Source organism: Vombatus ursinus, unplaced genomic scaffold (assembly GCF_900497805.2).
Source record: "Vombatus ursinus unplaced genomic scaffold, bare-nosed wombat genome assembly UNPS02000580.1, whole genome shotgun sequence".
Taxonomy (NCBI): Eukaryota; Metazoa; Chordata; class Mammalia; order Diprotodontia; family Vombatidae; genus Vombatus; species Vombatus ursinus.
Window position 1 is genome coordinate 16783100 of NW_020940358.1, and position 12568 is coordinate 16795667.

Consider the following 12568-nt stretch of genomic DNA (forward strand, 5'->3'; position numbering starts at 1 on the left):
AGTCTCCTAAAAGGCAATATTTCTAGAATGACTCTTAAGTAGAAAATAAAGTGAATGTATATGAACCCCTAAATATGACCTCCTCTCACTCCTCACTAGTTTTCTGTCTACAAGCAGAGATTGCCAGAGTCTGTTTGCCAGTCGCATACTCGCTTCATAAAACCACACACACAGGGAGAAAAAAAAAAGCCAGCCTACTCTTCTATAGAATTTCCTATTTCAGGCAACTCAGTGAAGAATGTTATAGGCTCTGGATTTTCCATGCCAAAGCCTGATAGGTTCACACTAGGGTGAGGTAAATCAGACTTACTTCTTCAAACTTTCTACATTGAAAAGAAGAAGGGGGGCAGCTAGATGGCGCAGTAGATAGAGCTCCTGCCTTGGAATCAAGAGGACCTGAGCTCAAATCTGGCCTCAGACACTTGACACTTAGTAGCTGTGTGATCCTAAGCAAGTCACTTAACCCTGATTGCCTCACCAAAAAAAAAAATAGGAAAAACGGTTACCTACAAGCTTTCTACATTTAAAATCCTCTTCATTATCAAAGGGTTGGATGAGATAATATAAAGTACTTTGCAAACATTAAAGCACTCTATACTATCTCCTTAATACTAGTGCCTTTCCTCTGACAATTATCTTCAAATTATCTTTGTACATAGTTGTTTGTATGTGTTAACCTTGACATATGTTGTCTCACCCATTAGAGTATAATAAGCTCCTTGAGAGCAAGGACTGTCTTTTGCCTTTATTTGTATCCCCAGTGTTTAGCTTAGTACCTAGCACATAGTAGGTACTTAATAAATGTAATTGACAAATGTTAATTATATCATCATCATCATTGTCATCAGAGCATGGAAATGGTCCTGGGTTCTTAAAGGCTATACAAATGGAATAATTTGGGAAGGTCTTATATCAGAAAAGCTTTGAATATAGGCTTTGTGAGTCTGGTGTCCAAGTTCCAGCCCACTTAAATGCAAGGAAGCTCATTGGTAGAAGGTTGGCCTCTATATGATGATTTTTTTTTTTAGCCATAGCAACCCATGAAATCATTTGTCTCCATTCCACTTCTATAGTGATGATAGTGGTGAAGTGGTAGGAAGAGAGCAGAGGGTACTCACAGTTGTATGGTTCTTAGACCATTTTCCAAAAAACCATTGAGCTGACACTCAAATATTCAAATGGATTTGTGATCTCATTGATGTGAATGTTTTCTTCAATGATGCAGATCACAATTCATCCATATCTGCCTGTTTCATATGACTCTGTTCATGTCTTTAGAAAAAGAGAGACAGAGACAGAAAGACAGAGACAGAGAAAGAAAAAAGGAGACAGAGAGACAGTCAGAGACAAAGAAAGATGGAGAGACAAAGACAGGGAAATAGAGAGAGAAACAGAGACAAAGACAGAAACAGAAAGACAGAGAGACAGACAGAAATACAGAGAGAAAAATACAAAAACAGAGACAGCAAGGCAGAGACAAGACAGAGATAGAAAGAGACAGAGATGCAGAGAGAGAAAAAGAGAAAAAGAGAGACAGACAGAGATACAGAGACAGAGAGAGAAATTGGCAGAATTAGTTTGTCACATGCCCAAAGGCAAGAAGTAACATCACTTCACCAGATGCTCGGGCATCTTACCTTGTAGTGCTCATAATGAACATAAGCAAACAGATAAAATCATATCTTATATACCAACATCTGCTGTAGAAAACAAAGTAAGGGTTTTAAAACTGGAGATTTTTAAAAGTCTTAAAAATGTATTTTATTGATATCTTTTGTTATTAAATCAACATAAGTTCTCTGTATTCCTCCATATCTCCCTTCCAAAGAGCCATTTGTTGTTTTTTAGTGGGAAATCCCTCCACCTCTGCAAAAGAGTGGGAGAAGGTATCTTTTCACATGTCTTCTTTGTGATCATGCTCATTCTTCATAATTTTATGACGTTTTTTATTGTTTTGTGGTGATTGTTCTTTACATTTACTCTGTTTTAGTCATTCATTATGTATATTATTTACTTGATTCTTACTTCACTCTACGCTATTTCATGTAAACCTTTTCATGCTTCTCAGTGTTTATATATTTGTCGTTTCATATGACACAGTAATAGTCCATTACATTCATGTACAACAATTTGTTCAGCCATTTCTTGATCCTACAGTATCTCCTTTCTTCTAGGTCTTTGCCTCCACAAACAAAAAAAAAATGCTACTATAAATATTTGGTTCTTATGGAGCATTCCTTTTTATTAAAGACTTCTTGGGGTATATGCCTAGCAGCAGAGTCTCTGGGTCAGACAAGATGGATATTTCCACCACTTTAGTTGCCTGATTCTAAATTGCTTTCCAAAATGGTTGAAATAATTCACAACTCCACCAAAATGCAGTAGTGTGCCTATCTTTCCACAACTACTCCAACAGTATGGAAAGACTGCCAAGAATTTGAAAAGATGTTCCACAGAAATCACTAGGTACATTGAGATACCAAAGCAAAGTGGGAGCAGGGTGAAAGTTATGGTGGAGAATATGGTGTGAGATTAAGAAATGAGGTCAAAGTCTTACAGATGACTCACATGCCTCATGCTTATAAATCATGAATACCTCCTAGAGGAAGAAAGTTGTAAGACACTGGTTATGGTGATCATCTAGCAACATTTCAAATGAGTGAAAATTATTTTATCTTAACAAACAGCAAATGTCTGGTCACCAACATTGGAGTCATTTCAGAATCAGCTTTCTAATTTCAGTGTATAGTTCAGTTATCAGCTGGCTGAAGGACCACATCAAAACCAACCTGGAACAAAAAATGAAGATGAGAATAAGACATTGTGTGTGATTGCAATAACTCCAACTGGATCTTTTCAAAGTGGTTGTCAGATAGAGCACCGGCCCTGGAGTCAGGAGGACCTGAGTTCAAATCCAGCCTCAGGCACTTGACACTTACTAGCTGTGTGACCCTGGGCAAGTCACTTAACCCCATTGCCTAGCCCCCCCCCAAAAAAAGATGCTAAAGAGGTTGTCATCACTCCTTTTATTTTCATGATACAGACATTGTCTCTATCACTATTTCTTGGAGATTAATTGATGCAAAATAGTAAGTACAATAAGGAAACTGTTAAGAGCCCAGAAACTGCTTTATCCAATGAACATTTTATTTTATTGCCAAGTGCAGACTTGAACAACCATGGTTAAAATTGTTTTGCATGTAAACTTGTTTATAACACATTACAGAGGAGGATGGAAAACTGAGTAATACCACTTCAACAAAACAACAATAAGATCATGAAGAATGTTTGTAGAAGTAAGTTAATAGATGATTAATTTGTGGAGAGGTTGGTCTGAGATATACTTAAGCAAGATTATTTTAAGAGTGCTTCTAAATGAAAATGAGCATTTATTAAGGTCTTGCTATGTACTATGTGCTAAGCAGTGGGAATACGAGTAAGACTTTTATAGAATTTTGGAATTAGGTCACAAATTTGGCACCTAAAATCTATAACCAATGGGAAGTTTATTATATAATTTTCTTTATTAGTGTTATCTTTGTTTGAGGCCATTGTCTCAAGGTTGGTCTTAGTTATATCATCTAAATTAATAGAGGATAAAAACTTTAAAATATATTAATAAACTCCTAATTTAATCATTCTAGTTAAAAACCTATCCCTAACTCCTTTTTCTACTATTATTCCTCATGCTAAATCTAACCATGTCTCTCACCAAAACAAAAATCAACTATCCCTATTTACTAAACTAGATCTTACCTCATTCTATCCCTTACTGACTAACTATTCCTATTTATTCTTCCACTATTATTTTCTAGATCTTAGTCAGTAGTAAAACCTATTACAAAACATACATATATTTAAAAATTGATGATGTTTTTAAAAAGAATAATTAGGTCTAGTTGATAATGTCAAATGTCATAATAGAAGGAAAAAAGTATAATCAAATCAATACTGGTTAAAATAGATCAAAGCAATTACTTTTTTTTTGGACTGAAAAATTAACATATATCCTTTAAAATGAGAGTGCAGGGACTATTAAAATATGCATAAAATTATCAAAAGTGCAATCAATTGCAACTATTTTTTAAAATATAAAAGAGAAAATCATACAAACGGGAATTAAATTATCCCAAACACAAGGAATGGGGTAGGAAAGTAGGTCAGTTTTCCTAGTTATTCATTTCCCTTCTAATTTTTATTACATTAAATTTGTACAAACTTTTGAATTTTATATAATCAAAATTGTCCATTTAATCTTGTGTAACCTTCTATATCACTTGCTTATTCATGAACATTTCCCCCATCCATAAATCTGAAAGGTAATTTCTTCCTTACTCCTCATTTTGCTTATTATGTGATCTTTAATAACTATGTCATGTATCCATTCAGAGCTTACTTTGGCATATAGTGTAAGGTTAGGGAAGACTTCCAGTAAAAGATGAAATTTTAGTTGGGACTTAAAGGAAGCTGGGGCAGGTAGGTGGCTCAGGAGTCAGAAAGACCTAAGTTCAAATCTGGCCTTATGACACTAGCTGTGTGACCCTGGGCAAATAATTTAATCCTGTTTGCCTCAGTTTCCTAATCTGTAAACTTCTAAACTTATTTTCTGCCAGATGGCTGTCCAGTTTTCACCGAAGTTTTTGTCACATAATGAGTCCTTTCTCCCAGTAATTGAGGTATGGGGTCAGTCAGTCAATAAGCATTTATTAAACACCTAGTATATGCCAGGAATTGTGCTAAGCACTGGAGATATAAAGAATGGCAAAAGACAGTCCCTGACCCCCAAGGAGCTCAAAATCTAACCTTCTATTGAACATTATGTTATTGTGTTTGCTTCTAGACATTTTGTACTTAATCCGTTCCACTGATCAACTTCTCTTTCTATAACTAGAACTTGTAGCACTATATTAAATATAGGAGTAATAGTGGGCATCCTTGCTTTACCTCTAATCTTATTGGAAAGACCCCTAATTTTTTTCCGTTACATATCATGTTTACTCTTGGATTTAGAGAAATGCTATTTACTACACTAGAGGAAGGTCCATTTATTCCTTTAATTTCTAGAATTTGTAATAAAATGTGTAATGAATTTTGCCAAAAAGTCTTTTCGACATCTATTAATATGATATGGTTTTTATTATTTAAATTATTAACATAGTTTATTATATTTAGTCTTCCTTATGTTGAACCAATCCTACATTCCTGATATAAACTCAATCTGATCATGGCATATACTTTTCCTAATTTGTCATTGTAGCCTCCTTTCTAATATTTTATTTAAAATTTTAGCATCAATGTTCCATTAGGGACATTGGTCAGTAGTGTTCTTTTTCTACTTTGTCACTCCCTGATCCAGTTATCAAGACCATATCTATATCATAGAAAGATATTGCAGAGGTAACTTTTTATTTTTTATTTTTTTGGTAAGGCAATCAGGGTTAAGTGACTTGCCCAGGGTCACACAGCTAATAAGTGTCAAATGTCTGAAGCCAGATTCGAACTCAGGTCTTCCTGACTCCAAGGCCAGAGCTCTATCCATTGCACCCAACTTCTTTTATTATTACTGTAAATAGTTTATGTAGTATTAGAATTAATTGTTCTTTGACTCTTTGTTAGAATTCACTTGTAAATCCATCTGGTCCTGAAGTTTTTTTGTTTGTTTTTTCCTTTGGGAGTTCAATTTCTTTTTCTAATGTTGGGTTATTGAATTAATCTGTTTCTCTTTTTGTTAATCTAGGCATTTCAGATTTTTATAGGCATTCAGATATTCCCTATAAGTCATTAATTTTGTTAGCATGTAATTGTGGAAAAGTAATTTCTTTTATTTCCTCTACTGTTGTTTACAATTCTCCTTTCTTTTTTGATATAAACAATTTGATTTTCTTCTTCTAAAAAATAATCAGGTTAGCTATTTATTTTAATAGTTTTTTTTAAAGAGCTTCTGGTTTAACTTACCAATTCAATGGTCTTATTGCTTTTAATTTTTACCAATTTCTTCTTTAAGTTTACTAATTTCTTTTTTGTTAATTGGTTGATTTTTTTTATTTGCTGTTGTTTAAGACTTTTTTATTGCATGCATGATTCATTGATTTATTGTCTCTCTTTTTGATGATAGCATTTAAAAATATAAAATTTTCCCATAGAACAGCTTAGCTGTATTCTATGCTTTGTTATATTGTGCCAATATTGCTATTTTATTTGATGAAATTTTATTTTTTAAAAAATATTTTATTTTATTCCCAATTAAATATAAAAACAATTTAAACATTTTTTAATTGAGTTTCAAATTTCCTCCTTTCCCTCCCCCTCCCTGAGATGGTAACAATTTGGTATAAATTATACATGTGCAATCATGCAAAACATATTTCCATATTAGTCATGTGGAAAAAACACAGACTCCCCCCAAAAAATCATAAAAGAAAAATAGTATGCTTCTATCTGCATTCAGACTCCATTAGTTCTTTCTCTGGAGGTAGAAAGCATTTTTCATCATGAGTGCTTTGGAATTGTCTTGGATCATTGCATTACTGAGAACAGTTTAGTCATTCGAAGTCGATCATACTGCAATATAGTGGTTACTGTGTACAATGTTCTCCTGGTTCTACTCACTTTATTTTCTATCAGTTCCGGTTAGTCTTGCCAGGTTTTTCTGAAATCATCCTGCTTGTTGTTTCTTATAGTACTATTTTATTCCATCACAATAATATACTACAACTTGTTCAGCCATTTCTCAATTGATGGACATCCTCAATTTCCCATTCTTTGCCACCATAAAAAGAGCTTCTATACATATTTTTGTACATGTGGGTCCTTTTCCCATTTGTATGATCTCTTTGGGATACAGCCCTAGAAGTGCTATTTCTGGTTAAAAGGGCAGGCACATAAAAAAAATTTTTTTTGCCTTAATATTCATTAGAGAAATTGGGCTATAGTTCTTTTTTTCTTTCTCTCTCTGTTTTCACTCTTCCTGATTTAGGTATCAGCACCATATTTGTGTCATAAAAGGAATTTGGTAGGACTTTTCTTTGCCTATATTTCTAAATTGTTTATATGGTATTGGAATTAATTGTTCTTTAAATGTTTGGTAGAATTAACTTGTGAACCCATCTAACTCTGGAGATTTTTTCTTAGGTAGTTTGTTGATGGCTTGTTAAATTTCTTTCCCTAAAATGGGTTTATTTAGGTATTCTATTTCCTTTTCTGTTAATCTGTGAAATTTATATTTTTGTAAGTATTCATCCATTTTGCTTAGATTGTCAAATGTATTGGCATACAATTGGGTATAATAGTTCCTAAATAATTGCCTTAATTTCTTCTTTATTGGTGGTGAATTCATCCTTTTAATTTTTGATATTGGTAATTTGGTTTTCTTCTTTTTAAAAATCAAATTAACCAGCAATTAGGTTTTTTTTTCATAAAACTAGCTCCTTATTTCATTTATTAGTTTAATGGTTTTCTTACTTTCAATTTTATTAATATCTCCTTTGAGTTTCAGGATTTCCAATTTGGTGTTTAATTGGGGATTTCTAATTTGTTCTCTTTTTATACCTGTACTCTCTGTCTATGCCTACTTCTAACTGCCTTAATAGTGATAAAGTTCTTCAGAGTTACAAGCATCGGGGCAGCTAGGTGGTACAGTGAATAGAGGTCTGGCCTTGGAGTCAGGAGGACCTGAGTTCAAATTCAGCCTCAGACACTTAACATTTACTAGCTGTGTGACCCTGGGCAAGTCACTTAAACCAGATTGCCTCACCAAAAAGCAAAAGAAAAAAAAAAAGAGTTACAAGTATCATCTTCCTGTGTAGGAATATAAACAGCTTAACCTTATTGAATCTTCTGTGTTTTCTCTTTTCTATTTACCTTTTTATGCTTCTCTTGAGTTTTGTGTTGGAAAATCAGATTTTCTGTTTAGCTTTTGCCTTTTCATCAAGAATGCTTGAAAATATTCTATTTCATTGAAGATCTATTTTTACTTCTGAAGGATTATACCCAGTTTTGCTGGGTGGATGATTCTTGGTTGTAATCCTAGCTCCTTTGCCCTACAGAATATCATATTCTAAGCCCTCTAAGCCTTTAATGTAGAAGCTGCTAAATCATGTGTAATCCTGACTGTGGTTCCATGATATTTGAATTGTTTCTCTCTGGCTGCTTGTAGTATTTTTTCCTTGACTTGGGAGTTCTGGAATTTGGCTATAATATTCCTGGGAGTTTCCATTTTCAGGAGGTGGTTGGTGGATTCTTCCAATTTCTACTTTACCACTCTGGCTCTAGGACAGTTTTTCTTGATAATTTCTTAACATATGATGTCCAGGCTCTATTTTTTTTTAATCATGGTTTTCAGAGAGTCTAATAATTCTTAAGTTATCTCTACTTGATCTATTTTCCAGGGCAGTTGTTCCAATGATATATTTTACATTTTCATTTATTTTTTCATTCTTTTGATTTTGATTGTTTCTTGATGTCTCATGGAGTCATTAGCTTCTACTTGCTCAATTCTGAAGTTTTCTATTGTTTTTATACTTTGCTTTTTGACCCACTAGTTCTTTAACATTATGATATTTAATCTCTAAGGGTCCTTTATTGAACATAATCTTTATTGTATTATGATCAGTAAATTATGTTTAGTGTTCCTGATTTTTCTACATGTTTTTTAATATATTTCTTAGATTTTATTGTTTTTTGTCTATCTTATAATTTTGAAGATCAGAAAAGGAGGTGGATAGTTCTAAGTATAGTATGGATGCTTTTGAACTGTTAGAAAAACTAGAGAAATATTTTCATTACATAATGTGAATCATTAATTTTCAAAAAGACAAGGATAAGGATTGGACAGAATGAGAAGGCTTGGAGGAGTTACAATCTGCACCAGGAGAGAGAGAGCCTTACACTGATTAAGTCGATGGGACATATTAAAAGCAAGTACAGGTCATTGGTCTCATGCTCCCTATCCAATCTAATTTCTCACTATTCAAATATTAACATTTAAATCTAGACAGAAAAATCTCTCTTCTGTCTCCCCACAAGACAATGAAGGGGGACATTCATAGAATGAAGGTTGAAAAAGGCTGAAGCATACTATAAAGGATAACTTGTATGGAAAATGTGGTATAAAAGACATCAGTAAAGACATGTGGCAAGAATGAGGCATAAAGATGATAGACAGACTCAGTTCTGTACTTGTGTCCACAAAACACTTCAAAAGGAAAGTCTCAAAGGTGTTGGTAGATCTCTCATAGAAGATTTATGGAAAAATATGAACAGGAATTACACAGGATGAGGTGTGGAAAGGTAGCAGTCTGCATAGCCAGAGGGGTCTACTCATTTTTATTAGCACACCACACTCCATCTCTTTTCTTTGGGACTTTGCACTGAGTGTCCCCCTTTGCCGAAATGCTCTCCCTACTCAACCTTCAATTCTTCATCTCCCTGTCTTGCTCTAAGACTCAAGTCAAATGCCACTTTCTGCAGGAGGGCTCCCCTTTAGATTGTGAACTCCTTGAGAGCAGGGACTATCTTTTACCTTTCATTGTGTCCCCAGTACTTAGCACAGTGCCTGGTACATAGTAGGCACTTAAATGTTTATTAACTGATGGATTCCAAGTGCTGCTATCCCAGGGATACTACTAGTACAACATGGAAAAAGCCCAAATCTTCTGACCAAGGTACTGGAGAAAGAATGGGAAGAGGTCAAGTCCAAAGACAAGTTATCCTTTTCCCTGCAACCCACACCTGCCTTGAGAGACTCCTTCACTATTCATTCCAAATGTCTTAGTTCCAGAGGTGGCTCCAAATTTTGTAGAAATAAAATCATAGGGCATGATCAGGTTTCCTCAGCAAATCTGACCTCTCTAATGTCTCTCTAGTTCATCCAGTAGCTTTCAAGGGCTTTTACAGCTAAGGCAGTTTTAAGCTGACAAAATGCTTCACATATGTTATCTCATATAAGCCTCACAACTACCCTGTGAAATAGGTGCTATTATTATCCTCATCTTACAGATAAGGAAACTAAGGCTGGGAGAGGTTAATTGACAGGTAGCAAGTGAGGCAGGTTTGGATTCAGGTAATCCTATCTCCAAGTGTAACATTATAACCATTGTCACATATTTGCCTAATCAAAAGTCTTTGATACATATTTTCACCTGGTTAAGGTAACAGGGTATAGGTTATTATCACTTTAAATAGGGTAGGGCAATTGATCAATTACCTCCACCCTTACACCTAGATCTCAATATTACCTACAGATGTTCCACTCACTTACTTGGAAACTGATATCACCCTATATGTCCATACCTCTGATCATCTTCACTCCTCCTAAACTTGTTCTCCTAACTCATTGAAACCTCTAATCCCTCTACTTCTCATTACTTCTTTCAGGCTATCATTTATATTCTGACTTTACTCTCTCTCAAACCTCAGCCAAATAGTCATTTCAACTCTATACTGCCCTCTACTTCTGAATCCCATGTTCCCTGGTCCTATCAGTGCTCTTTTCTTGCCAAAACCTCATCCTTAGAAGGCCTCCTATCATCTGCCCCCTCTGCTCCTGCTCACGAGCCTGCCAAATACAGCTGGAGGAAGTCTCACAACCATGCCGACTGAACACATAGAAAATTCATGTTATTTAACCTTGACTGGGCCCTCCCTGCAGCAAGGCAGTTCTTTTATTTCTCCCCAATTTCCTATCTCACTCCCCATAGAAGCTCTTTCAAACCTTCCCTTCCCTCCTCACACCTCCTACTCTTTTTTCTTTTTAGTTTTCAACATTCACTTCCATAAGATTTTGAGTTTTAAATTTTCTCACCCTCCCTCTCCTCCCCCTGATGGTGTGCAATCTGATATAGGCTCTATTTATACATTCATATTAAACATATTTTTGCATTAGTAATGATGTAAAGAAGAATTAGAACTAATGGGAGGAACCATGAGAGAAGAAATAACAAAACAACAAAAGAAAAGGAGAGCAAATAGTATGCTTCCATCTGCGTTCAGACTCCAAAGTTCTTTCTCTGGATGTGAATAGCATTTTCCATTGTGAGTCTTTTGGAGTTGTCTTAGATCCTTGCATTGCTGATAAGAGCTAAATCTATCAAAGTCAGTCATCACACAATGTGGCTGTTATTGTGTACAATGTTCTCCTGGTTCTGCTCACTTCACTAAGCATCAGTTCATATAAGTTTTTCCAGGTTTTTCTGAAGTCTGCTGTGCATCAGTTCATGTAAGTCTTTTCAGGTTATTCTGAAATCATCCTGCTTGTCATTTCTTATAGCACAATAGTATTCCATTACATTCATATACCACAACTTGTTCAGCCATTCCCCAATTGATGGGCATCCCCTCAATTTCCAGTTCTTTGCCACCACAAAAAGAGCTGCTACATTTTTGTACATCACACCTCCCACTCTTTCCCCTCCCATCTCTTACCTCAGCTGAGAACCTTGCTTCTTATTTTACTGAGAAAATTGAGACCATTCAGTGTGAGCTCCATCTTCTCCCATTCTCTTTATCTCAAAACCCCATGACATTATCTCCCACTCTTTTCTACTTTTCCCCAGTGTCTGACAATAAGTTAGTCCTTCTCCTTGCCAAGGCTTCATTGTTCACCTGATCCCCCTTGCCCCTGTCTTTTCCAGCATATTACATCCTCAATCATCCACCTTCTTTCTAGAAAATCTTCAACCTCTAACAACTGATTCCTTCCTTACAGTTTTCAACCATGCTCAAGTTTTCCCCAACCTTAAAAAAAAAAAAACCTTCACTATAACCTACAATCCATTCAAACTAATGTCTTATAGCTCTCCTTTCTCAAATTCCTTGAAAAAGCTGTCTGCACTTGCTGCCATTATTTCCCCTCTAAACTCTGCAGTCTTGCTTCTGACCTTATCACTCAATCAAAACTTCCTGATCCTGCCCCACCCCACCCTACCCTACCCTCCAGCTGCTACTGCTTGCCCTTATGTTTAATTGTTTTCTATTTATTGGTAGATAAATAGGGCAACTAGGTGGCATGGTGGATGAGTGCCAGACCTCAAGTCAGGAAGACTCATCTTCCCAAAATCAAATCTAGACTCAGATGCTTACTAGCTGTATGACCCTGGGCAAGCCACTTATTCCTGTTTGCCTCAGTTTCCTCCTCTTTAAAATGAGCTGGAGAACAGTACCTTTGTCAAGAAAACTCCAAATGGGATCATGAAAAATCAAACACAACTGGACATCTTTGTATTTATTTTCTAGTGGTGCTGTTTATTCATGTGTATTTGCTTCCCCTGTTAATGTAATTTCCTGTGAGAAGGAAGTGTTGCTTTCTTTGTATTTGTATCTTTAGTGCCTGGCACACAGTACAAATTTAATAAATGTTTGTTGGATGGATTGATCAATTGCACAGGAGGCAGAATTGCCACAGTGATGAGATCATGGATCCTTTGAAGTGTAAGGAATACTTTCTGAGCAAGTATAAGCAACAATAAAGTAGCAGATAACAACAGGACCTTTCAATGTTTCTAGAACTGTATCAAGACACATCTTTGTGAGCAATGCCTCCCTCCCTTTTCTTGAGCTTCTAATTTTTTTA